The sequence below is a fragment of the Amblyomma mixtum genome, chromosome 9, assembly GCF_055824585.1.
Source record: "Amblyomma mixtum isolate Tamu chromosome 9, ASM5582458v1, whole genome shotgun sequence".
Taxonomy (NCBI): Eukaryota; Metazoa; Arthropoda; class Arachnida; order Ixodida; family Ixodidae; genus Amblyomma; species Amblyomma mixtum.
Window position 1 is genome coordinate 71221161 of NC_143020.1, and position 27418 is coordinate 71248578.

At 45.1% G+C, this 27418-nt stretch overlaps 1 protein-coding gene across 1 annotated transcript in view; it reads left to right on the plus strand.

Moving 5' to 3' along the window:
- The first annotated feature begins 228 nt into the window (after window positions 1-228).
- Window positions 229-27418, plus strand: part of LOC149329625 (synaptotagmin-1-like) — a 216960-nt gene continuing 189770 nt past the window's right edge. Inside the window, exon 1 of the mRNA XM_089560364.1 lies at window positions 229-763. The gene's annotated coding sequence lies outside the window, so the exon portion shown is untranslated. The remainder of the gene's footprint in view (window positions 764-27418) is intronic.

Here is a 27418-nt window from a genome sequence, read left to right on the forward strand (position 1 = left end):
TGTGTTCTTTCTCGCGCAGTTTCAACTGGCCAGGCGGTAGTAGTTCTGGATCGAGGTTTATCTGTTCCCGCCTGCCAGGGGCGGAAATACGTCACGCAGCTGCTTCCACTCGCCACCACCGCTCGCGCCGCGAGCGAGAGTGGCGCCACTATCGGCGCGTCTGCGTTGCTTCCTGTTCTCCCATCATGCATCTCTCCCCTCTCCGCTCCACCGCCTGCGACCGCCCGCGGTCGTCTGCTAGCGGAGTTCGAGCTCTTGTCTCGGCGCGCGCGGAGCTGCAGCGGCTGGCGGTACGCGGCGGCTCGCTCGCACGATCGTTCTCTCTCGAGGAGCGCTTATATCGCCATTCCGGTCGCGCCGCATACATTCAGTGCGCCGTAGTGCTTTCCACCGCTCCTCGTCTACGTCTCTCAAGAATCACCAGCGCAGTGGAGACGCGATCGGGCCGTTGTCACTTCTCTGCTGACTTGATCGCCGTGCTCCGCTGTTGGATACCGCCGCCGATATCGCCAGAGCCACAGCGGCCGTACCTGCTTCCGCTGCTCGTCGACCGTCTTTGATGCTCCGCTGTCAGCCACGTCCGGCGCTTGGCGCTTCGAAGAAGGAACCGCAACGCCTCGAAGGTGTCCCAAGTCGTTCGGAATGTGACGTCGGTGGAACCTAGGAAATCGTCCACACGACAGAGGCGGCTGTAGCGCTCTCTCTCAAGCGGCGACGACGATTCCAGCGCAGCAGCGCGGCGCCCCCGAACGTCGTTCAACAGGTGAGCTGGAGCCCGGAGCGCAGCTGTGGCTGTCTCGTGTGAGTTTTTGTGTTTGTGCCTCGCTGTGCAGGCATTTCTATAAAGCAAAGGGTCTCGCGTACGCCGCGTCAGCTTGTTTCGCATAGCGCGATGACTAATTTGCTTTCGTATTGCGCTGCTGAAACAAAATGGAAATATGCGAACTTTTTTTTTTTCGAGGTAAGGGAATGGCGCAGTAATTGTTGCACCCTCGGTGGATACCTGAATCGCGCCGCCAGTGTGCTGCTCGATGTCAAAGTACTCTAACATTACGTGGTCCAAGTTAAACCGGAGCCCTCCACAACGCGCCTTTCAGTCTTTTCCTTCGTTCACTCCGTTCTTCTCTTAAGTCCCCTCACGGCAGAGTACTCACCGCGGTGGCTCAGAGATTAGCGCCCTCGGCGACTGAGCCGGAGGACCCGGGTTCAACCCCCTCCGCGGAGGCTGCGTTTCGATGGAGGCGAAAGACTCCCGTGTGCTGTGCGATGTCAGTGTACGTTAAAGATCCCTAGGTGGTCGAAATTATTCCGGAGCCCTCCACTACGGCACCTCTTTCTTCTTTCACTCCCACCTTCCTCCCTTCCCTTACGGTGCAGTTCCGGTGTCCACCGAGATATGTAAGACGGTTACTGCGCCTTTAATTTCCTGATAACCAATCTCTTGAGAGGGAGACAGCTACTGCCTTTATGAAGTCCTATAGTGCCAAAATTAAGGAAAAATATCAACGAAGAACAATGACAAATTACGCCAAAGGAGAACCAAACGTCAAGAAATTGTAATGGTAGATAAGGGTCAGTATCTATCAAATACCTCTCGTTTTTTTCTTGAAACCATCCACAGAGGCTAAATTCAGTTTCGAAACTAAACACATCAGAGTGACTGGTACCTGACACTTCAAATTGTCGTTACCGTAGTTTGTATGATTTTTGGCCTTACGTGGCTCATTAACGTTCTTGAACGTCGCTTCTCCTTTGCCCTTTTTCTACGCGCTGTTTTTATCATTGTCTCATATCACCAACTCAGACCAACTCATAGTGTCGTCTTTAAAGTTATTCGACATCGCATAGCGGTCAATTTCAGCAACGTTCAGCTTTGCAATGCTTTGCCTCTAAGCTCAGTGCAGCGAAAAGTGCCCTTCCAACTGAGTTCAGCTGAGTGCAATCACATCGGCGAATTCCTTTTGGCGTTGTACTTCTAGTTGCTTTAACTTGGAAGCAAGGCTTTCGAAGCTCGGCGATGCTACTGTAGTCATGTGACAGTAGATATTGCTACGTGTATATCGGCTTCAGTTATCACTGCACTGCAAACTTCCTCTTACTCTCTAATTTTTTTGTTGTTTCCCTCTAGTATCGTATGCCAATTGCTCTTGACTTTTTTATTTTGATTTTGGTGCGTGAAAGATTGCTGCACCCATATTAGTTTACGTTATCTGCCTTTCGCTCAGGGCCAGTGCTTCATACGTACTACATACCTCCTGTTGACGCGAGTGGAATCTGGAGGAACCCAGAGTCACAAAGTGGGTACGAAAAAAAAGTGTGCTTACACTGACTGCTTGTACTGCAGTACAAAAGTGTGTCGTACTCATGCCTAACATTTCTGGACAAAAGCATTTTTGAGCAGGAAACCGTTTATGAACGCAATTTTTTCACATAATGTAATATTTCACTATAAGAATGAATATATCAGCAGATCACCCGACAGCAGTCTTGCATTTTTTTCTATTAACGTTTTTGCTATCATCAAACGCGTTCCTTATTGGTTTTCGATGGCAGTCATTAAAAAACGGTAAAAGAAAGATTTTGCTGCTATCAGAAGAATGGACCATTGCCTTCAATATTTGGTTTGGTTTATGGGGTTTAACGTCCCAAACCGACACAGGCTGTGAGGGACGCCGTAGTGAAGGGCTCCGGAAATTTCGACCACCGGGGGGTTCTTTAACGTGCACTGACATCGCACAGTACACGGGCCTCTACAATTTCTCCTACAAAATTAAGTCCGAGGATATTGGACATGGACCTCTGAGTGTACATTTGTGCTTCGTACTTTTGCAGCAGTTTATAATAGTGTATTACTATGTGTAACATGCTTGCGCAACCAGTGAAGGGGGAGCTGCCGTTTCGGTGGAGATGAAATGCTAAAGGGCCCATCTGCTGTACTTACTCAGTGCGCGTGAAAGAACCATGGGTGGTTTCGGTGGAGATGAAATGCTAAAGGGCCCATCTGCTGTACTTACTCAGTGCGCGTGAAAGAACCATGGGTGGTTTCGGTGGAGATGAAATGCTAAAGGGCCCATCTGCTGTACTTACTCAGTGCGCGTGAAAGAACCATGGGTGGTTTCGGTGGAGATGAAATGCTAAAGGGCCCATCTGCTGTACTTACTCAGTGCGCGTGAAAGAACCATGGGTGGTTTCGGTGGAGATGAAATGCTAAAGGGCCCATCTGCTGTACTTACTCAGTGCGCGTGAAAGAACCATGGGTGGTTTCGGTGGAGATGAAATGCTAAAGGGCCCATCTGCTGTACTTACTCAGTGCGCGTGAAAGAACCATGGGTGGTTTCGGTGGAGATGAAATGCTAAAGGGCCCATCTGCTGTACTTACTCAGTGCGCGTGAAAGAACCATGGGTGGTTTCGGTGGAGATGAAATGCTAAAGGGCCCATCTGCTGTACTTACTCAGTGCGCGTGAAAGAACCATGGGTGGTTTCGGTGGAGATGAAATGCTAAAGGCCCATCTGCTGTACTTACTCAGTGCGCGTGAAAGAACCATGGGTGGTTTCGGTGGAGATGAAATGCTAAAGGGCCCATCTGCTGTACTTACTCAGTGCGCGTGAAAGAACCATGGGTGGTTTCGGTGGAGATGAAATGCTAAAGGGCCCATCTGCTGTACTTACTCAGTGCGCGTGAAAGAACCATGGGTGGTTTCGGTGGAGATGAAATGCTAAAGGGCCCATCTGCTGTACTTACTCAGTGCGCGTGAAAGAACCATGGGTGGTCTAACTTATAACCATTATTGGGTTCTGGTTTTTATAGCCGACAGACCGCTTGGTTATTCCTGCATGGCCCACAGAACAAACAGATATAATACCTTTATCATTACTATATTGCTATTCTCACTTAATGGGCTGGTGTGTATTAAAATGTCGTTGAGGCGATCCGTTCGCCTGGAAACTGCGGCCACTCCGTATCGGCTGCTAAGCCCGCGCCAGAGCACGCCGAAACGCCTCTTTCTGTTTTGTTAAAGCGGGCAGGCCGTCCAGTTTTCGACGAACTCCATTTCGAAACGTTGACTCTGCGGCGCCGCTGAGTTTTCCTCTCAAGAGGCTTATCAAATTCCCGGACAGTTTCGTCACGCTACGCCGCACACTCTGCCGTCTTCTCGTTCTCAGAAAGAGAAATATTCGCTCATGCTTTTTGACGTTGTGCGAGCGTGTGTCCTGTGCTGCGAGTCCGCCTTTTAGTTGCTGTCGTTGGCGTTCTCTGGCTGCGGTTGCTACGAGTACTGGCTTATTGTATTGTCGCATGCTGCGATGCGCGGGCTTCCTATTCATCTTCTTGGCTCTGACGTCAAGGTTCCGATTCCCTCCCCTCCTCCACTGACTGGCTAGGGCGACGAAAGTGCACTGGAACGCTTTATTTCCCTGTTCGAAAACTGCTGGCGCCCCTTATGGAAAGTCTATCGACTTTCTATAGAATTTTTATAGACTCTATTGCCTCCCTATAGATATTTAATTTTGCCTATTCGTAGTCTATAGACTTTCTATAGATAAAAGTCTACTAAAAGTGTACGGTTATAACTTTATAGATTGTCCATATACTGTCTATGAGATTTGTCTGTAGAAAGTCTATAGACTTCATAGGCAAACGTCTGTGGAAAGTCTATATACTGTCACTGTTTTTTTATGTAAGAGGCGGGACATTCGGCTCTGTGCACCGCTAATTCGGCTCCTCTTTTACTTAGTTCCCGTACCTTCAATTCTGAAGTAGGGAGTGGTCAACAATAACCGAAAAATACTGCCATTTTGGATCTGTACTAAATGTTTTGAGCGACGGCTTTTTGAGGAAATTTACCCACTGTGAATGGTGACGTCGCGGTATTCTGCCGTGGTTGTAAATGTCGGCGTCCATTATCATCTCAAACCAGCTTTTCCAGGTTTCCCAGGATTACCTGTGAAATACAGGTGACATGAGGGACCATGCAACGCTGGGGGACGTAAAGGGTTACAGGGGTGAATGTGTCCAACACTGAAGGTTACAAGAGTCCATGGGGGCATGTGTTCACCAATGTGCACAGACCTCTAATGGTACCTTCTGTCCACCAGTGTTGGAGTATTTTCTGGGTTTGCCTGAGCCGTGAGACAAATGTGGCCATTAGTATAAGCACATGACCCTCATGGTCTTTTACGTCACACGGGGATGCATAGTTTTTCATGTCCCTCAAGCTAGTGCCTCGTGATCTTTCATGTCCCCTCGTGTTGCGTAGCTCATGATGCTCCTCACAGTGGTGGGCACACGTTCCTCATATACTATTGTGTTCTTTAGTGTTGAACGAACATTGATGTGTGTCATACCGCTGGGCACATGCCTCTCATGGCTGATGACAACCTGAACAACATTGATGATCACGATGAACATGCGTCTACTTGCGGGCGCACCCCATTTTCTGTTTACGTCAAGCTAGACTGTACAGTCGTGAGCGATATGAAAGGGAACAAACTTTTTGCATAAAATTGCTAGTTTGTTGTCATTTCTCCTCTAAATTGTTGAATGACTTTTGGATACTATACGTCAAAAGGAAAACTAGTTAGATAACAGAGAAAATTGCGCTTGTCGTACATTATTATGAAGTAATAAATAAATGAATGCCCTCGCTTTGTTACCTCTCATTCTGCTCGCGACTGTAATGCTTTCGGAACGCTGGTGAGCGCAAGCGTTTTTGTTTGCCAACCGCCACACAATCGATGCGGGCGAAAAGTCCAACGGCGACGTACCAGATTAGTAGAAAGTACCTCGTTTAGTAATTTCTTTGAGGAAGAAGTGACGTTCCTTCTTTTAAACCTTTATTTAGCCTAAAATGAATAGGCTAAAACGAATGGGCTAAACGACTGGGCCAAATGAATAGGCTTTAACTCGAATTCCACGTGTGCTAGAATAGACCACAAACGATTCGCCTATATGGGGCTCACCGTTCTAAGCGCGCTTCGTTGAATACGCTCGTCACGGTACGACCTTGCTGGAATGCAGACACGCCGTCTATTCTGGGTAGAATAGAGTGTGCCATTGAGTCACGAGGAATGCAGGATCGGAGGGGGGATTCTGTAAATCCTAGCGCGCTCCGCGTGGGGTGCGAACTTATGAAGAAATGCGTAGCCGTTTCTGGCAATACAAAGAATTCATACATGGGCCAGTTGCCCGCACGGCAGAATGCAGAAGCTGAATGATTCAGAAACCGGAGATACCAGTTTGACGTCCTGCTCTCCTGGCGCGGGGTGGTGCTGATAAGAATGCATTTTTTCTCTCTCGTGCCTCTTTCCTTACAAGAAAAGACAAATAAATCCAATTAATTTCTTTTTTTAATATCGTGCAGGTTTCCATAGTGATACAAACAAAAGCGGCGCTCGTGTGTGTAAAATTTCCTCCGTCTGCTATCGGCGTGTAGCTTTTTTTTTGCGCTGTATTAACATGAATCTGTGCTAGTCGCCAATCTTTCGTTTGTTTTTTTTTACAAATAAAAACATATCTTTCCTTCGAATCCTCAAGGTTGCATTTTGAAACACATGCAAACCAAAAACCATCGAAACTTCAACGGTTCCAATAGTCACAAGGAGGGGCTCCACCGCAGATAGCACGTACCTACCACCTTTTTTATTTCGTTCATTTCATTTCATTTCATTTATGCTTTATGTCTTTCTCGGAAACTGCAAAAGAGGACAAGGATAAAGCCGTCCTGTATCAGCTTCATCAGTCCTTGGCCCCCAAAAGACAGTCATAGGGACGGCATTTACAGACCTTCAGAGGTTGGAGCCGGATATCAGTCAGGAACGAAAGTACTGCAGTGATGTAGAAGCATGTGTGCACACACCAGCATGAACTGCGTAGACAGTACTTCAAAAACCAACTATTTTCATTCACTTCCGCTATGAGTGATCAAACGAGGACACAGTTTTCTTCGTGTTTCATCCCAACAGAATCAATCAATCAATCAATCAATCAATCAATCAATCAATCAATCAATCAATCAATCAATCAATCAATCAATCAATCAATCAATCAATCAATCAATCAATCAATCAATCAATCAATCAATCAATCAATCAATCAATCAATCAATCAATCAATCAATCAATCAATCAATCAATCAATCAATCAATCAATCAGTCAGTCAATCAATCAATCAATAATCTGCGCATTCTGCCTTTGTTTACCATTGTTCGTTCGTTTTGCTTGGGTCTCTTCAGAAAACGGCGCCACGTCATAAACAGGAAGGAGTGAGGAGACACACAACGCATATGTAGATACATATTGGGAAGGACTCGTTCAACCAACTCGCCCAAGAGTGAGCAGTTTCTTTGGAACTGCGTTGCCGTGCGGTCTTCCCTTTCGCTAACGAAAAAGCCGATGAAGCAGCCCGCAGAGATTATCAATACCGGAATTACAAGCTGATTTACTTCCCGAGGTCTGAAGCGTCCCAACTAGCAAAGAAAGCGCTTACGAAGGGAAAAACTGGCTGTGGAGCTTGCCGACAAATCCGCACCGATTTCGATATTACATCGACCCACTACTCAGATTAAGACTGTCACCCAGACTTCATTGCCATCTGGAAGCTCTTTATGATCGACTTCGTCTAAACGTTGCGTATGCGATCGCCTTATAGTTCCGTTTAGGTCAAGCGAACGGTCCGTGTTGCGAAAACTGCGGCTTAGCAAAAACAGTGGAGCATATTTTGTTAGAATGACCGGCGTATGCTGAACACCGTGCACATTATGAGCATCTTGTGGAATCACTCATTCAAGTGCTTCTAACACTGCACTGTGTATTAGAACGCTTAGCCTGCCATAGGCAGCAGAGACGCGCCATGAACTTTTTATTCGATTATTTAGATGACATTGGTCTTCTAGACAAACTCTAAATGCTCCGTTCAGCGTTCTCACTGCGCATTCTCTACGTAGGGAACTTAGCAATTCAATTTACTACACCTCTCTCATTGGTTCGATCCCGGCCGCGGCGGCTGAATTTCTTTGGAGGAGAAATTCTAGAGGCCCGTGTACTGTGCGATGTCAGTGCACGTTAAAGAACCCCAGGTGGTCGAAATTTCCGGAGCCCTCCACTACGGCGTCTCTCGTAGCCTTAGTCGCTTTGGGACGTTAAACCCACATAAACCAAACCAAACAAACCACAATAAGGGAGTTATAACTCATTGGCATCCACCCAAGCGCAGCCATGCGGCTACAAGGGAAAGCTATACAGCTTTCTCAGAAACTTCGCATTTAAAGAATAATTCGTCCTGGTCTAGGGTTCGAACCCAGGACCACCGCTTCACCGGAGCAGTCGCTCTACCAACTGAACTAACCGAGACAGCAAGCTTATGGTAACGCGAGATCGAATTGATCCTTTCCTTCCAAGCTTTCCTTTGTAGCCGTATGGTTGCGCTTGGGTGGATGCCATTGAGTAATTACTCCCTTATTAGAAGTCTACTCCACCTTGGGGGATTCCCCTAAACATTTCATTAACCTCTCTCATTCCGTCTTTCTCTCTCCGAATCCCTTCCCCAAGCAGAGGTAGCAGGTCAGCGGAATTCAACGCCGGCTAAATTCTCTGTTTTTCAGTTAAACAGCTTCTCAGTCTATATTTCTTTCGCGCGCTTTATTTTTGGCGCGCTATTTTCCTCCGTCCCGTCTCCGTGTTCGGGCGCGAACTCGAGCCACAGGTCGCGGGGCGGGGGCAGCGTTCGCGCTGCTCTGCGTGCGGCCGCGGAGGTGAACGCTTTGGCCGATCGATGGAACGTTGGGTCGGGTCAGGTCACCGGGCTCCGCATGTGAACTCGGGGGAGAAGGAAAGAGAAAGGGGGACTGAACAAGCCGTGAATACACTGGGTGAACCGCACGTTGTTTTGTTGTTGCAAGTCGCCACTTGTTAATCGGATACGCCTTTTGTTTTGGAAAGAAAAAGTGTTTTTGGATCATGTTTTTATTGAAGGGAATAAAACTTGAAAGAATGAATGAACTATTTTAATGAAATGTGTTATCCATGAGTTAACTCAATGTACTGCACGTTGTTTCGTTGTTGCAAGTCGCCACTTGTTCATCGGATACGCCCTTTCTTTGCGAAAAAAAATGATGTGACTTTCGATCATTTTTTTTATTGAGGGGGAAACTTGAAAGAATGAATGAATGATTTTAGTTACATGTATTAAAAAGTTTGGTAACTAGTTTCGCTGGCGTATCTGCAGCACTGAATTGAAAAATTAAGGATGAAAGAAAAAAATACTGCAGGGCAGAAAAACGCAGTGCTTCCGCTGTCGCAATTTCTTAACCGGCTACAGCTTTGTCCTTTCCAGGAAAATGTGTTTTCCAGCCTTTTTTTAGCTTTTCTTTGAAAGACGAGCCACAAGTGAATGACATTTTAAGGAATGAATTTGGTTTTATTTGCATGTATTCACAAGATTAATAAAACTTGCGCCAGGGTCATTATATCGTTGTATTTGCAAATTATTGAGGAAGAATGTGCATGAAAATGTAGCCCTTAGAAAAGTCATAACGAAACAGAAAAGACAGAACTAATCATGGAAAATACTCTGGGAATTAACGAGAAAAAAAGCAGGAAAAAATCTAAATGAAAACGAAGTCAAGGTAATTTAAAGACTTTCAAAGGAAAGCCGGATAAATCTAAAGAAATCCAAAGGAAATCTATGAAATGCACCGAAAGTCGAATGCAGGTAAACAGGCGCGTTGAATCCATTAAACGCCGGCGAATGACTGAGTACGTTAGAACACGAGAAATGTCACTGAAATCCGCAGACAGTTGATGCAAATAAAAAAGGCAAGTAAGTGTGTTGACGAATATGGTTAAGCCACTAGATTCTTGGAACCGAGGAACTCAACAATATTAAAGAAAGTTAAAGAAATCGAACAGAACCTCAGGGAGGTCCATGAGTTAAGAAATTTTCGCCGAAGGCCTCCCTTCATTTTAAGCCAAACTAGCATAAATTGCTCAGGGCTGAAGAAAAAGCATGGCGCTAAAGATCAGGAGGACACAGAAAGTGAAGAAAGGCGTAGGAACGGCGACAAATGTGAAATAGTTTAGTTTACTTTTTCGCGCTTGCCTGACTTGAGCACATTCGCAGCCGTATATGCATTGGTAGGCAACAACACGCGCCTAAAAAGATCTCGAAACTATCCGTTCTATACATCATCTTGGAACCGCAACAAACCGACTCCGGGCATAAGCGCAGAAAAAAACTCCTCATGCGTGGCAGGAAAGACCAAACAACAGGTTTATTCTTCTGTCCATCGATGTTACTAAGATTCCATAAAGAAAGAAAAAAAAAACTGCGACAGGCTCCACTCGAATTCAGCAAAATGTCACGAGTGCGCGGTTCTTTGGTTTCGAAACAAACAAAATAAAAGGAAAAAAAAGAACGACAACGCACAGAAGAAAATAATTGCGTAAGAAGCAACCTATGGAAAGCAAATAACCAACAGAACCGCGACGTAAGGTGCGAACATGAGGCTTGAAACCAGAAGGAAGCCTTCGAGGAAAGCAGCTCTCCGCATGACTGAGCATTCCTGACAAAGCGCCTCTTGATGGAGCTGTACCCAACCTTCTTGATAAAGTAAACTTCTAACTACCGCTCGGTATAGTGCGTTCCGTCGATCAGAAGTGCCTGTATCTTTTTTTTTTTTACAAAATCTGGGTGGAATACGCAATCCGCAACAGGGGAGTACAGTACAGAAATATCGCTATGGAAGAATGAAATATATTCAACGGATAAATATCCCCTGATTATGTCGCCAGACATCCAAAATATCATGGTATATAATAAATGAATGTAATAATTGGCATTTTGCGCCTGTTATTCTTTAAACAGTTTAGTATACAGTGTTCACAAAATGATTTTGAAGGGATAAAACAGTGTTGATAAAAGTTTCATACAGTGTCGTTAACAGGTTTGCTAATATTGATAAGTTGATGGTGGGATTCATGAAGACTTCGCACTTGAGTTTTTTTTTTTTTTATGACGGTGGCAATTTGTTGGAATACCGTTGATAGAGTGTTGGTGGACATTGTTGGTAAGTGGTTCATAGGGAGTATATAGAAACTGTTGGTATCAGGATGATAGGAAGTATAGACTTTCTACATACTTGAGTCTTTTTGTTAACGGTGGCCAATTGTCGAAGGCGGTTGATAGGTTGTTACTAAAAAGTATAAAGACATTTAAAAGACTTTCTATTCAATGTTACTTGGCTCTATTAACATTTGTCTAAAGGCTTTCTAAAGAACGTTACTAAAATTGTTTGTAAGGGTTAGGCTATGGCGAAAGGACAAACAGCCCGCAGGGATGGTTGACAGAAGCCAGACTGTCGTTCTCTGTATTCTATACTTCGGTCTGGCCATATTTTCCTACTGTGAAGTACCAACTCAAAGTACCAACTGCAATAAGCAGTTTTGATGTTGTTGGGTCTGACAGCAGGGGGTCACGAAAGGTAATCGTTGTCCACTGACAATACGTATGGCGTTCCGACGTTTGGCGGGACCCTTTCTGTGGCACGCTTTACCGCAACTGTCAGGCCGCACTGCGCAATGCCTCCGGACTTGGACGAAACTCTTGACGTCCCACTTGTAAAGCGCTGCGACGGTCGATAAGGGAATTTAGACTCTAAACATGAATCCGCCTGTATTGGAGTAAAAATGGAGTAGGCATAAAAGACTATGGAAGGTGCATTTCACTCTGAGTGTATTCATTTCCGCATTTCGGATTGGTTCATGCGTCATCACGTCACGTGGACCTCGTTTATGAAGTTTGAAGTTTATTTTGACAACGATACAGTTGTCAAGGAGGTTGACAAAAAGGCAACAGCATGCCTGACTCGGCGTCAACCTCCTGCAACGTGTGACACATCATACAGAGCAGGCAAGAAGGGCAGTCATTGAATACAAAGAATACAATGTAGCATACATATTCGCTACATAAAGGACGTACAGTTTACCTTACCGTAAACATATGAATTGCAGACAAAACTTTTTTTTTTGGAGTGGTCCCCTGTTTTTGGTAGTGATAAAAGAGATCATCACCATCACCAGACAAAAAAATTAAATACAAGCACTTGGGACATTACAATATGTTTCATTTCGAAACAATACATACTTGTGAAGACTCTTTTTGAATGTACTTAAAGTCTTGCTTTCATTTATAATATTCATATTTACAATAGTAACATAATAGTCATGTCCTCTCCCTTGTCGCCGGAGTGTTTGGCTTCATTCAGGCGGGTCGGATCACGAGTGGTATTAGCGGTAGAAAGCCTCTTTTTGAAGAGGCTCCAAAACTGGCCTTCAACAAAATGGCTTTCATCTTGATCATCTCGTCTAACAGCGTATAGCGCCTCACTTTCTGCGGCGACTGCTCTTTTCTGACGTCATCGTGTGTGTCGAGCGTGCACTCTCTTTGAACGCAGCGCTTACCCCTGCGCCGACCAGATGGATCACGCCCGCATCCACTTTGGCGTCTGAAGGTGTCGCCACAACGACTCTTCTCACTCTTTCGAATCGTTTCGAAGAAATGCGGCTAAAGCGAACGCGTCAACGGGGTCGCCGTGAGCGTATTCACGACGTTTTAAGTAGAATCGAGGGCAGCTAGAGACGTCTCGAAACGAGACAGGCAGGCAAACCTTAGATCGCTCCTTCGATCCTCTTCAGCCGCGGCTGACAGCTCTGCGACATCGGATTGACGTTGACAAGCACAGCGCCCGCCCGCGAATATATTTCGCTAAATCTGGTCTTGCTGCGACAGCCAGTCACGGCGAACTGACACGCCCCGAAGTGATATACCTCAGAGATGCGACCACGTCAGCGGTTTCGTAATCTTGGCCCGGCACTTGTCTGTCGAGGGCGCGAACGACACATTGTAAGCATTTTAGACAAAGTTCGTGGCCGCGATTGCGTAGTGCCACACGGACTCTGAACAATCTCGTTTTGCAAGCGCATTCGATCAAAAGGTATGACACGCCTCAAGCATAGGTGGTGTGGCTCAAGAATCGCGTGGCGCAAAGTTCGGTATGCCGCTTTGGTGTGTTTCGAAGCCTAAAGTATGGAATTGCTCAATAATCGTGTGCCTCAAAGTATAAGTTTTACCTCGAAGTTTCAACTCTGGTGGGGCTCGAGAATAGTAGCAACATAGTGGAGTGGGTAATTTTGAAAGAACGAAGCGCAACTAGAACGAAGGGCCAAGGAAAGGAAAGACTTGCGCAACCTCTGTACTTATAACTTTCCATTTAATCGGGAAAACACAGTTAAACATCAAGCCGCCGCGGAACAAGCTCATGTCATCTCATGTCATTATGTAAAACAGCCCGTTTTAAGTTCAGCGCTTGTGTGTGTTTTTCTTTTCGCCGGTCTTTCGTTTTAGTTGCCCTGTTTCGTTCTTTCAAGACTGGAGAATTGTGTGCCTCAAAGTATTTCAAAGCTTGGCATGCCTCAAAGTATGACGTGTCTGAAAAACCTTTAGTAGGGTGGGTCTCAAGAATCGCAAGTCTGAGAATGTCTCAAAACCCGAAGTATGGCATCACTCAGTATTCGTATGCCTCAAAGTTTCTCAAAGCTACAAGTACGGCATGGCACAAATGTGACCCAAGCGTCACAGGTAATCGGCCCAATATTGCACATGAATGGTTTCACTCTGGTCTTTTAAAGGACCAGCCTTAGTCAATACAAGTCCAATATCGGCCCAATATTGGTAATGAGTGGTTTATTCTGGACCTTTATAGGAGCAGCCTCTGGCAATGCATTTTCAGTATTGGCCCAATATCACAAATGCGTGGTTTCACTCTGGTCCTTTAAAGGAACAACCTTTGTCAATACATTTCCAGCATTGGGCAAGTTTCCTGTGCTGCTGGAGAGGCTGCAGTGCCTGGACAATTCAGATGTGGAACACCTCAATTTCGTCGCATGTCTCCAAGAATCGCGTGCCTCATTGTATAGTAAGATTAATGTTTTTTAGTATTTATTCCGTATTTTTAGCACTATGGCCGCCATTTTTTGTTTATCTTAAGATGTCACCAGTGAAAGATTGAATTGTTTCGCGTGAAGACAGGCGAAATACATGCGGAGTGGCAAATTTTACGAAGAAAAACGCGATGTGTTTCACTACACTTGACACAGAATGAGTCATTCGCCACACAGGATACTGTGGCTGCGTTTTCATTAGTTTTTCTTTTTCAAGCGACGTTTCGTTTTGTTTCTGTTTATTGAGGCTTTTTATAACATTCGTGCTGTTGTTTGTGACACAGTATCCACCTCTCGGGTTTAAAAGAGATTTACTGAAGGGGTTTATTTCGTACTTTCGACTGGAATGTACAGTTGCGAGAAACTGCCTTGTAAGAGAAGTGGCAACCCTGGTAAGTTGGCTGCTGATAAAAAAAAAATTGTGTCCGCTTCGTTTATTTTTATGCACAAGAACGCCAGTGAATAAGATTAAACTGAAAAGCCTTGCTGTAGAGATTTTGTTTGGGGACAAAATCTGCTTGTGAAGAAATGGAGAGGCAATGCCGTTTCTGTCCTCACAGGTCTGAGCTTTTCATGTCACCTTAGTAGTCATGTCATATCTGAGTCGACTGATTACGTAACCTCGTGAGAAGAGGCCACTTTTCGAACCCCCCCGTTACGCAAGTCAAGCGAGCACAGTTGCCGTATATATCTAGGTTTTTGTTGTAGATCCACAACTTTCTCTGGGAACTGTTTACGAAGACATGCATTGAACCTACTTTCCTCCACTCAGCTTCACATCGCATAGACGGATTCAGTTGTAACTTCAAAGCCAAGCGCTGTGCAACTTCAAAGGCCAATAATATTTTTTTTTTACATAAGGAGGCAGTCAAGGTGACAGAAACATTCATTCCAGTGAAAGCCATCGTTGTATAACATAAAAGAGTCTCATTGCGTTGCTCACCTTCACAAAATGGGTTTCGAGCTGAAAGCGATAACAAAATTGGATCCCTATAGGCATATAAGATCTCTTGTCGTTTTGTGTACTGCAGCATTATCGTTCAGAAACGTGGACCTGCAATCAACAATTGAAGAAGTGTTCTTCATTCTTATGAAAAGGCGCGTGCGCACATGCACGCAAGCACGCACCCACAAAGTGCAAAATTAGATGGAAACAAAGACAGAAAGGAGAAAAAAACAGCGTCGTCCTCTTGATCGAATATCTCTTCTGAAACGATCGTTACTTCTTAATGCTCGAAATGCTTGGAGCCTTCTTTTTTTTTTATTCTTCAAGCGAGTTGCTCGTCCGTTTCATCCGAGAAGGCTAGAGGGAGATTAGCAAACAACTTTCGTCGAACGATCTGCTGCGATCGATGAAAAGTTTCATCCACTCGACGCCGTTTAGTTTGCTCAACGGAACGCTGTGGGAAGACAGTTTCGCTCTCGCTGTATTTGCCGTGGCTAAGCCTTCTGAAAAGAAAGAAGTACATAGCAAGCAAACGAAACGGCCTCTGTGTATGGGTGGGAATATTAAAATAAAATATAGTTATTCCGCACAGCAGCACCTGCTCCCTGTTCCACTAGTACGGGGTGATTCAAGCCGAGTTTACTAGCCACTTGTAAATGCTTCGTGCGGGTGCATCCGTTTCTGCATTCGCGAAGGGCATGCGCATGCGTTGTCTGCCTGATTTCTGGACAAATGCTGTGGTCGGCGACAAAAGGCAGCGAAAAAATTGCGAGGACACTTTGGCAACTAAAGTGCTGAGAGGCGAAAGCGGAAAGAGACTATGCCGTCACGACGTCCGATGGAAGTGACGTCACACCGTTCCCGTGGCTATATCGACGTCAGTGTTATTTCGACGCAATTTTGACATTTTTGACTAATTAATTAACTAATCATTGTACAGTCACCAAACGTGGCTTCTAGGTTCATTTCTAGGCAATTTTGACATTTTTGACTGTAATTAATTAACTAATTATTCTACACTCTTCAAAGGTGGCTTCTAGGCCAGCTGGCACTTCCGTGGCGGGGTTGTCTACACCCGCGGACCAGCTGACGGACTGCAGCTGGCTTTCGAGACTTTGGTGCAAGATGTCCTCGATGCTTATACTGCTTCGCATTAAAGTTATTTCTATCTCTCTTCCGGAATACTTGTCCAAAAAATGAAAGAAGAAGGAGGGGTCTAGTTGGATTCATGAAAACACGGCAGACACGCTCGCACCACAGAGCCTCCTCGGCTTGCCTAACAAAGCTGGGTAAAGCGCTCGCTTAATTCTTCCGCCCCGATGAGCGGACCACGGACCTAATGGGATCGGTTGGTGGATTCCGGATGCTGTCGTGTGGGCGGTGACGAATGGTTGAATGCGTCGGAATGTGCGCACTGCACGCTTCACGGCCCTGGTGGGGATCACGCTGGGCAATGTTTTTCCCGCGCAGTAAGGCCGGCCCTTCGGCAGGAGCGACGTTTTCCTGCGGTAACGGCTTCCGGGCAGTGACTATCCATCCATGTTTCCCCGCTGTGTTGTGTTCCCTCTGGAAGGTCAAAGGAGTATAGACATCTAATTTTAGTGACTTAGTTTTCTTCTCTGTAAAGATGCGGAAGACACGACTACGCATGAATCACCATGTGGTATTCGCTTACGACCGCTAAGTAATTTAGGTGATCGGTTTCGGCTTCAACAGCCGAACGATGCCTGTGACGTCAAAGAGAGGTTATAGGTCACGTGAGGCATAAAAAACTGCGATATAATCGCTGCCTCATCATTTTAATTCACTATAGTGTGGAAGCCCCGCCTTCCTCAAGAGCCGAATGACACAGAATGTAGAAGCACTATTGCAGGTTTTTCATGCTTCACGTGACCTATGACCTCTTTTTCACGTCATCGTTCGGCTGTTGAAACCGAAACAGCACGAGGAAGAAATTCGATTATAAATTATATAGCTTTTGTAGGGGCATACCGCGCATAATATAATATAATATAATATAATATAATATAATATAATATAATATAATATAATATAATATAATATAATATAATATAATATAATATAATATAACATAACATAACATAACATAACATAACATAACATAACATAACGCAACGCAACGCAACGCAACGCAACGCAACGCAACGCAACGCAACGCAACGCAACGCAACGCAACGTAACGTAACGTAACGTAACGTAACGTAACGTAACGTAACGTAATGTAATGTAATGTATAGTGTATAATAATACCTTACGCATCACTACAAATACGTAAAACACGCACCCAAAAGTTCGGTTAAGAGAAGGCAAGCGAAGCAGGGGGCGGCAGTAAGTTAGGTGGGCGGATGAGGTTAAGAAGTTTGCAGGGATGCGGTGGCCGCAACTAGCAAAGGACAATGTTAATTGGAGAGACATGGGAAAGGCCTTTGTCCTGCAGTGGGCGTAGTCAGGTTGATGATGCTGATGACTCCTTTAAAGTGTGGTCAGGAATTTGCTCTAAGTCTCTGCAGTCATCCCCATCATACGGTATGATCAAGAATGCTTGCTTATACTGCATCGATGTCCAAGAGCGGTGTAAAAAAGTGGTTCGTATGCGGAATGTCCGGGGTTCGATCCCTGTACCGCCGGGTACCAACCGGGTTTCCAATTGGTACAAGCTTTTCCCCGGCATTATCCAGGGTTGACTGCTTGGAGAATTGATGTTTTCCTCGTGGACATCATAAACGCTTTTTTTATGGCACCGTTTGGCCAAGTCGCAATCGCTAATGTAATCGTCGTAACTAAGAATGGTTGCAGCAAACAACCAAAATCAACTACTCACGGCTTCAGCAAGCCTTCAGATTTGATTGAAAAGGACATATTTCTACCTGTAAACTGCGCTAATCTTGAAAAAAAGAATTTATACGAAAGCTGTCTGTATAAGCTCTAGATTCATGGCAATGTCGGCCATCTTGGTACCGGTTGGAAACGCGTGATGTGTAAACACCAATACTGCCAGTCCATTACGTCGTGAATTTGGTCCCTATTAGAGCTGTAGGCCTTAAGTGTCGTCATCATAACGGTGGTCGTCTCATTTAGAAAGGATGTGAAGAGGCTGTGCGTAGGAGTTCGGCCGCAACTTTTCCTTTACAGTCAGTGTTCTAACTTTGTAGGTTGCCCCCCCCCCCCTCCGTCCCCTCTCCCCACGCATTCGTTGGATGCCCGGGCCACGTGTGGCTACTGTGTGCGCCACTTTCTGGGTTAGCAGGTCATAAAAGAACTGCGGCCTGGGCGGAAGGGGGGGGGGATAAAAGGGGAGACGGGAACTTTTAGCATAGGTGTGGTTAACTACTGCTTTTCGGCGCGGTGAAAGCAGGTTTAGCGTTGGAGAAACCTTGTGAAGATAAACTGGCCGCCCAGTTCCGCTCGTAAAAAGCGTTCCCCAGCACTTCTGGTCGTCCGAGCCAAAGAGTCTGGTGATACTATAGCTGTTGTTTTTATTTCCCACGCGCCGCTGTGGCTATAAAGTTAGGAGGGGCTAGGACAACATTAGTCTACGCGCGGAAAAATAACCAGAGAAAATAGATTTCTAGTACTGGCAACAAAAACGCCGTATTGTGTACTCTTCCCCTAGTACAAGGAATGATGTAAATGATAAAAAAACACACAAAAATAGCGTTTATTGCTATGAACCCATATATAGGAAGAACGATTACAATAAAACTCACTGGGATAAAACTCAGTGGAGCGTGAAAATTACTTGGTTTTCTAGCCGTTCTTGAAGTCTTTAGTATACTATATCGGTAATACCAGACTTTCCTCGAGAACGCAAATAAGCTTTCGCAGGATATCAAAGGTCAGTAAATGTTCTTTTTTTTTTTTACCAGGAAGCTCTACAGCTGCGAGGCAGGGTGAATTCTTATTCCAGTTTCTGAGTGTTTGTTCACTGATGTTTCGTTCGGGGAATATTCCCTTTTTCAGGGAATTTTAGGGACGGAATTTTGGGGAAGGCGAAACCTTACGGAATTTCAGGGAATTTGTGCAAACTAAATTGTCTGACAATATTTTGATTTGAGCTAGTTGGTTGTAGCATGACATGTTTACGCAAAAGGCGTACTGGCGCTAAAAAAACGAAGACAACACACACAACAGGACAGGACTGGCGCCAACTTCCAACTAGTTTATTCACAGAAAAAACCACTTAAGAACCACACTGCATGCAAAAAGATACAGACAAACCAGAAACAAGGGGTGATTTAACAAAGATGCACGTGCCAAGCGGACCAAAGGAATGATTATAACGCTGCAAGAGACCCACTCAGAAACCTAATCTCTTCTTCTGACAATGACACAGATGGCTTGCTTATGCAGATATCGCCCCTCTGTTTGATGTAATAGGCTTCTATTATTTCACGCTCTAATCTGTCTTTTGATCTTGCAATGAATTTGGTGTTCTCAAAACCAGGACGGCATTTGCAGCTTTTGCAGTGAGTGGCCATGTGGCTGCCATAGCCATTTTTTACAGCAATCTTGTGCTGCCTCACTCTTTCATTGTAGCACTGACCTGTCTGGCCGATATATTCCTTGCCGCAGCTTAGAGGAACAACATACACAACATCAGCCGTGCATTCAGTGGCGCGAATTTGGTGTTTCTTTTTGCACTGCTTAACCTTTCTTACTCTGTTGAAAGTGCAAACGCGTGACAGCTTGCAGGGAGCAGAAAGCACCACGTTGATCTTATATCTGCTGGCCACATATAATTGTCTGACTTTTTCCAAACTGGCAGTCTTTCCAAACTGCTGCAGCGAAAAAGCGCCTGCAATAGGGAATTTGGGGTCTAATTGAGAGAATTTTCACTGACGGCATGGAGACCGCAGCGGTGGCTCAGTGGTTATGGCGCTCGGCTGCTGACCGGAAAGATGCGGGTTCGATCCCGGCCGCGACGGTCGAATTTCAGTGGAGGTGAAATTCTAGAGGCCCGTGTACTGTGTGATGTCAGTGTGCGTTAAAGGACCCCAGGTAGTCGAAATTTCCGGAGCCCTGCAGTACGGCGTCCCTCATACCCTGAGTTACTTTGGGGCGTTAAACCTCCACAAACCAAACTTACAGCACGGAACATATCTGTTTCTGCGTGAAATTTTTTTTGACGGAAAACGATTTACTTCTAGTGATGAAGCGTAATGGCTTCTATGGGTAACGTTTTGTGTGGAATACAGGATGGACGAACGGACGGACTGATAGACATATTCATCGTTTCACTATTCGATTTGAAATTCAGCTTTGTCGGGTGCCACTTCATCGTCTTTTTGCTCATCTTTTTAATCGCTAAAATATTCAGGGTTGCAATGACTAAGTACGAGATTGGTTTAAAAAAAAAAAAACTAAAGCAAACTACCTGCGACTACTGTTCCATCCCGATTTTTTTTTTGTTTTTGAGCCAATAATCCTCCGACTACCTTTCTCCATTACCTCCCATAAGCTCGTTCGAATATTTTCTCCTACTCCTAAATCCCAAGGTATTATGAAAGCCAGTTAGGGGCGCGTACGCTCTTGGATCAACTCAGTCAGGTCTGAGCCCTGGTGAGAGAAATACGAACTAACGGCTAGTCCGGAGTTCTTGCGCGCTTAATTTCCCGCTAAGCTGGGACACGTATGCGCTAAGACTGCTGCATCGCAAAAGGAAAAACAAAATCAAAGAATCCGTTGCAGAGCTCGCTGCGTTCGGCCATTTGTTCATTCCAGACGGCCGTTCGCAGTTCAGGACAGTCCATAGGGCCTGGGCATAGCTATCGCTGTCAGCAGCCAGTTTAGCTTTCCAAATCGTCCCTTGAACTGCTGGAGAGAAAGAAATCCCATCTTGACTAACTTAACGTTGCCTCACATAACCTGCCGTTGTGTGCAACGAGGTCATAGCACCTATTTTTCGCATAGCATAGAAAAACAAAGACACAGGTAGAAACAAAAAGTCCATTCCTAGAGAGCAATGCTCGTGTGTTAATATGACTCTGGCGCCCTAGGGAGACGGAAAGGTCCCTTCCTCGCTCATACGCAGCGCATATTGCGTCAGGGTGCTTGAAGACCTCTGTGTCGGTAAGGTACAATGCCCGGGCAGTGAAAGTCGCCGTTTTCGTCACAGGGAGTATGGCGCGACTTACGTGCGCCTGCTTTTGTGCGCTGTAGCGCTCGCCAGCTTTTTTTATGTATTGTGAGAATGGGATAAGTATACTTGCGTGCATTGCAGTCGAGGCTGAACCCTTGGTTTTTGCCATCAGGAGAGCGCGTATGCAGAACGATAACAATTTGTTCTTCCTTCGTCCTTGCTGGCCTCCTTTTATTTCGTTTTCCGTTCTTTCTTTCTTTCTTTCTTTCTTTCTTTCTTTCTTTCTTTCTTTCTTTCTTTCTTTCTTTCTTTCTTTCTTTCTTTCTTTCTTTCTTTCTTTCTTTCTTTCTTTCTTTCTTTCTTTCTTCTTTCTTTCTTTCTTTCTTTCTTTCTTTCTTTCTTTCTTTCTTTCTTTCTTTCTTTCTTTCTTTCTTTCTTTCTTCCTCTCATTCTTTCGTTCTTTCTTTCTTCCTCTCATTCTCTCTTTCATTCCTTCTTTCTTTCTCTCTTTTCTTCTTTCTTTCTCTCTTTCTTCCTTTCCTTCTTTCTTTCTTCCTCTTCCTTTCTCCCTCTTTCTTTCTCTCTCTCCTATCTTTCTCTCTTTCTTTTTTTCCTTTTCTTCTTTCTTTCTTTTTTCTTTCCTTCTTTAATTCTTTCTTCCTTTCTTTCTTTCCTTCTTTCTTTCTTTCATTCATTCTTTCTTTTTTCCTTTATTTCTTTCCTTCCTTCTTTCTTTCTTCATTCCTTCCCTTTCTTCTGTTTGCCTTTTTTGCCTTTTCTTTCCTAACTCCCGTTATACCGTCTCTCTTTCCTTCCCTCATTCCTTCTTTCTTTCCATCCACCCCTTTTCCTTTCCTTCCTTCCTTTCTTCATTCCTTCCCTTACCTTTTCGTGGGGATTTCTTTCCTAACTTCCCTCAGTTCTTTCTTTCCTCCCTTACTTCCCTCTTTCCTTCACTCATAGTTCCCGCTTTCCCTCTTGACATTTTCTTCTTTCCTCTCATCCCTCTCCTCATTCTTCATTTTTCTCTTCTTACTTTCTTCCGAATCCTTTCCTCCTCTTCCCGTCTCGAAGTGAGACAAAACACGGCCACTCCACTCCTTCTTGATACCCTTGATACCCATGTCAACGGCAGCCATTCCTTTCTTCTCTTTATTGTAATTTACATCCACTTGCTTCAGCTGTCGCGGATCTGTGAAGCCAGCGCTCTTGGAAGCATTTAAGCGGCTCCTTTGTTCCGCTTAGGCTGAGAGAAGCCTCGCTGTCACACGCACACGGCTTCTCTATACAACAAACACGGCGCGGTATCACTGCCAACCTTCCTGCTTAGGAAGAACAGGACGGAATTCAAGCGGCTGGCCCGAGGACGCTCACGTTAAGCGCACCGCTCGAGTGGCTCTCCTTAACTCTCCTAACTCGCCCTGGAGCACGTTGCCATGGAGACCGCGGGGCGGCGCTCACTCATTGTTCCGCGTCTCGACGACGGCCGCGGAAGAAGACTCGACAAAACAGGGTTCAAAGAGTTTCTGTTTTTACAGCGGATTAGCGGGCGTAAGGCGATGTGTGTGAATTGAAGAAGAGAGAAGTGCGGCTAGACGGCGGCAAATCCTTAGCGACGAGCGTAGGCGCCGTTTAAGCTTGTCTAATCCGCTCGAAACAATAAACAGCGCGTGTCTGCCATGGAGCTGAAACGTCATTGGCCCGCTGCGCGCGGTGCTTAGCCTGAGGGGCCGGCGAAAGGGGCTGGAAGAGTTTGCGATGCTATTTGTTCGAGAGGCCGTCTTCGGCGTCTGCGTAGGCGTAATATGTTGTGTCCGAAAATCCCCTTCCTTAAAGGGAGTGCTTTCAACTGGAACTGAGCCGTGGATATGAGGGATGCTTATACTGGAGGGTGTCTGTCCGCTTTTAGAGACTGCGTCGTCTAGGGTCTTGTCTCGTTCAGATTAAGAAAAAAAAGATAGGCGGGAGAACTTCCTGTAAAAAAGAAAGAGAGAACATATCCAAATCATTTTATCAGTTCAAAAAGGGATGCCACATGTGTAGGTATCAACGCGGAGATCAGCAAGGCAGTGCTGTAGAGCACACAGCGTTTTAACTATGGTGTTAATCTATGGACCGTTATAATAGGGTCACTACAATAGTTACCATGGATACTGCGTGCGTTGAGAAAAGCCCTTTTAAAGCGTTTAACTGTTAATGCCAGATCACTCCATAGATCGTGGGCATGAAATGACGTCACTGCACAGTAAGCTCCCATGACCTATGTCAGCGGTCACCTGTGGGTCATGTGACAAATTATTTTTTTTTACATAAACAAAATCCACCTCGCCAGGAACAGGGGATACGCGAAAGTTTGTTATTCCCTGCAGCTGTAGCGCTATTAAAGCTATTTTATAGATATCCTTAACGGGCTACTTATTTGGCTCATTTTGTTTTGATAGTGGTTGCAGCGGAAATATATACGGATTTAACTTGCATTGCAGCTTAATTATAGTTAGTTTCAGTTTGTGAATTTGGCTCATTTTAAAAAAAAAATAAACTCTTCAGTTATTAAATGACAACTCCTGGGTATTTCTTTCACCTCGGCGCATTTTACTGAACCTTTCGCGGCAGATACTTTGCAGTTGTGTGACCCTTTCTGCCTGACTTCGCTGCCGGTGTATGTTTCGTTTCAGCGGAAACGAATTTAAAACTTCTCTAGTTTCGTGGCCTTAATCTGGGCGAATTCTACGGGCAACAGTGCGTGTGTGACGTCACGAGCAGCACGCCCGGTTTCCCGGATGGGAACAACGAGAGGGAAGTTGAAGATTTATGATGCGATTGTCGACTCAACATTTTCGAAAATCCTGCGGAGTTGCCTTTTAAGGGGTCCTTTACCCATTGATTAATACGTCGTGTAACCCAGTATATCGGTCACTTTACTTATTGAATACTTTACACCTGGCCTTGACTTCTTTACACATTGAACATCATCTATTTAGCAGGTGGCGCTGAAACGCATGCGTTATGACATAAAAGCCTCCCTTCATCTATCCTTTTAACGCCAGAGCGTTAGTACCTCCATATCGAAAAAAAATTGTCCGACGTCGGCGGCGTTTGAAGCCTCGCAGCCTCCGGCAACCTGCGCGGGACCACCTAGGTCACGTGGCCTTGTGACGTCATCACAACCTGCCCACCAGATTATGAGCAAACTGACCACCGTGGCAGGGGGCAGTTAAATGAATGACTGGTCGTCAGTGGTTGCTCGGGAAGAGCAACTTGGGTCGAACAAGCCACACCGATGGCAGCAGCACCTGCCATCGCAGGGCAGTGGCGGGTTGCTTAACCGCGGCGCCACTGCGCCAGGAGGGGTATGAACCCTTATAAAAGTGGTCTATAGACTTCTTCTAGACTCGGTTGCCTTTCTATAAATATTTCCTCTTCTCCATTCATAGTCTATAGACTGCCTATAGACAAAAGTCTACTAAAAGTATATGGCCATCATTGTATAGATTATCTATAGACTGCCTATAGAGTTTGTATTGCTTATAGACTGGACTATATGATTTCTAAATGTAAATCCTATAGACTTTATAGACAAAAGTCTGTGGGCAGTCTATAGACTGTCTAAAGAAATTTTTCTAAGGGAGGACTCCCACGGATCTATGAATGAAAAGTCAAGGATTACGAATTCCGCATGTATGGGCATTAATCCAGTAACGCTATCGCACATACTCTTAACGAGGAGCTTAAGTCTCACCTCTTGTTTTTTTTTCTCGTTTATTTTTAAATCGCGACCGCCACTTTCAAAGCCTTTTCCTCCAGCATAGCGGCACAGTAAGAAGAGAAACCGTTGCGAACCTCGTCTCGGCTGCTCGCGCGTCTGTACAGTTCGACAAACCGCCTTCCTGTTTCTGCCCTCTCTCTCTCTCTCTCTCTCTCTCTCTCTCTCTCTCTCCAGTCGTTATTCATATCTTCTCCGCGATTGCGCCCTCTGCGGCGGACGTTGAATTGACTTCCGGTGAGCCAACTGCGCAGACGTTGTTTTCACTGGGAGGCCTATTCTTTCTTTCTTTTTTTTTTCGCGGTGGCGGTTGCACTCGGTGGTTATTTACGAACGGAATTGACCCTGTCGCTGCTGCCGATATGGCTCCTTGACCTTGTCAATCTGTGCTCACAGGTTTTTGCCAGGGAAGCCATCAGCATTGAACCAATGTTGAAATGATAAATTTGATTTGATTTCCCAAGGGAATGAAGAAATCACAAATAAATGTTGAGAATAGCCAGTTCTTTGTCGCTTGTGGTACTTGCTTTTTAAATAAATAAAAAAAACGTGCAGATTTGTTAAGAAGGTTGTGAGTAGAGAAGAAATTTAAAATAACGAATTACGATAGCTTCTATAAGCTTAAGAACGATAAACACTCGCACTAAGACTGGTGCGCATACAGTGGGCATTTGATGGGCCTTTGTTATTAAATTGATTTTATGTTAACATTGTCGTATTTACTGTACAGCCGGCCAAATCTTTATCTGGCATGCGCGACGGCCGCTTTTTCGGCGCTCCTGCGCTTTGCGACCAAGCAAACTAAGGGAAAGCTCACTATTAAAAAGGGGTTTAGTGAGCCTCTGCTTAGATTTGATATCTTAGCAAGGTTGCACCATCATCAGCTGCAGGAGCACGAAAAACGCGGCCGTCATGCACGCCAGCTAAAGATTTGGCCGGCTGTACGTGCGCGTGTGTTCGTTGTGTGCTATGGCTATTACATGTGTTGTCTGAAGGTGTCATGACCTGATTATGGCAACTGGTAAACTTGATGCTGTTTTATGTCCCCACTGCGATTATGTCTTCGTGGTGCTGCAGGCATCTGTGAATAAATAAATAAATAATAAATGTAGCAAACGTTTTCGTTAGAGAGTAAATTCGCGGAAATGTCCATTCGTACGATGAGTTCAGCGCTCTTGCTGCGCTAGGATGACAAAATGGCGGGTATTTGGAGGAGAAGTAACACCGCATATAAGTATGAACTTGCTAGCGAGCGAAAAAAAGTGGCAGGCTCACAAATGCTTAGGACTGATCTTTTCTTTTAGATATTTTTATAGCCGAGGTTTTCGAGCAGTTGCCTTGATATTCCGGTTCGTGCGGGAGAACATCGAACAGTGGGACTTTGTTTATGCACATGAAAGTTGTGCACTTTCGGCATAAGGCGGCCAGCAGACGACATTTCCAACCTTGTGGAGTAAAAAGGGCACTGAAAATAAGGCGTTTAATGCATACAGGAGTAAAATATCGCAATTTGCACAGGATCCCTGTAATGCGAGAAATTTTAATTGCAACTTCATCTATGTGAGCATTCCAGGACATATTTTTTTTCGAACAGAACACCAAGGCATTTAACTTGCGACGCTATCTGATATTTGCAGTGCCGAGATGGAGTATGGCCTGCGTGTCTATGTTACGGTTTTTCGGCCTGAAAAAAACTGCTTTTGTCTTACTGTTGTTTATGGCAAGCGAATTAACGATACTCCAGGAATGTAGTTTATTTAGAAGTACATTTGCGCGTGAGATAAGAAGCTCAGCATCAGACCCTATTAAAAGTATGCTGGTATCATCAGCGTATATGATGAATTTTGCGGTGTTGTCAATGCTTACCAGATCATTGATGCAAAAAGAGAGCAGCAGAGGCCCCAAAATACTTCCCTGAGGTACTCCTGCGTGAAGTTCTCGTACACCAGACAAATGATTATTGATAACAACTTGCTGGCGGCGGTGTTGAAGATAGGATTTTAGCAACTGAAGAAAAACGCCCCAGAAGCCATAATGCTGCAACTTTAATAACAGGGTATCGTGGTTAATGGTGTCGAAGGCCTTAGAATAATTTATAAATATGCCTAATGCGCACATTTCTCGCTCGAAAGCGTCTAATATTATTTCCTTCTGTGTCAAAAGTGCCGTCTCGGTAGACAGCCCTTTCATAAACCCAAATTGCGCATCTGTGATTAGTTTATGTTTTGTTGCGAATGATATTACGCGAGAATGGATTATTTTTTCCAGACCTTTTGAAAAAACTGGTGAAATTTAAATTGGCCTGTAATTTGTGAGTTCGTTTTTGTCACCGCCTTTGTGCAAAACTGTTACCTTTCCAAGCTGCAACTGTCGTATATTTGTGCCTTCATCTGGGCTGGGGTAGGATGGTATCCTGCAGTTTATGCACTCTTCGTGCAAGGTACTTACCCGCGCATCCACCTGTGGAATACCTGTGTAGGGTACATTAGTATACGGTGCACAAAGTTCACCTTTTTATCACGTAGGGTGCCTCTGTAGGGGTGCGTACTCGTTAGGTACATGTAGGGCGAGGCAGCAACCTTCTTTACGCGCTCTCTAAGAATTAACTGCGC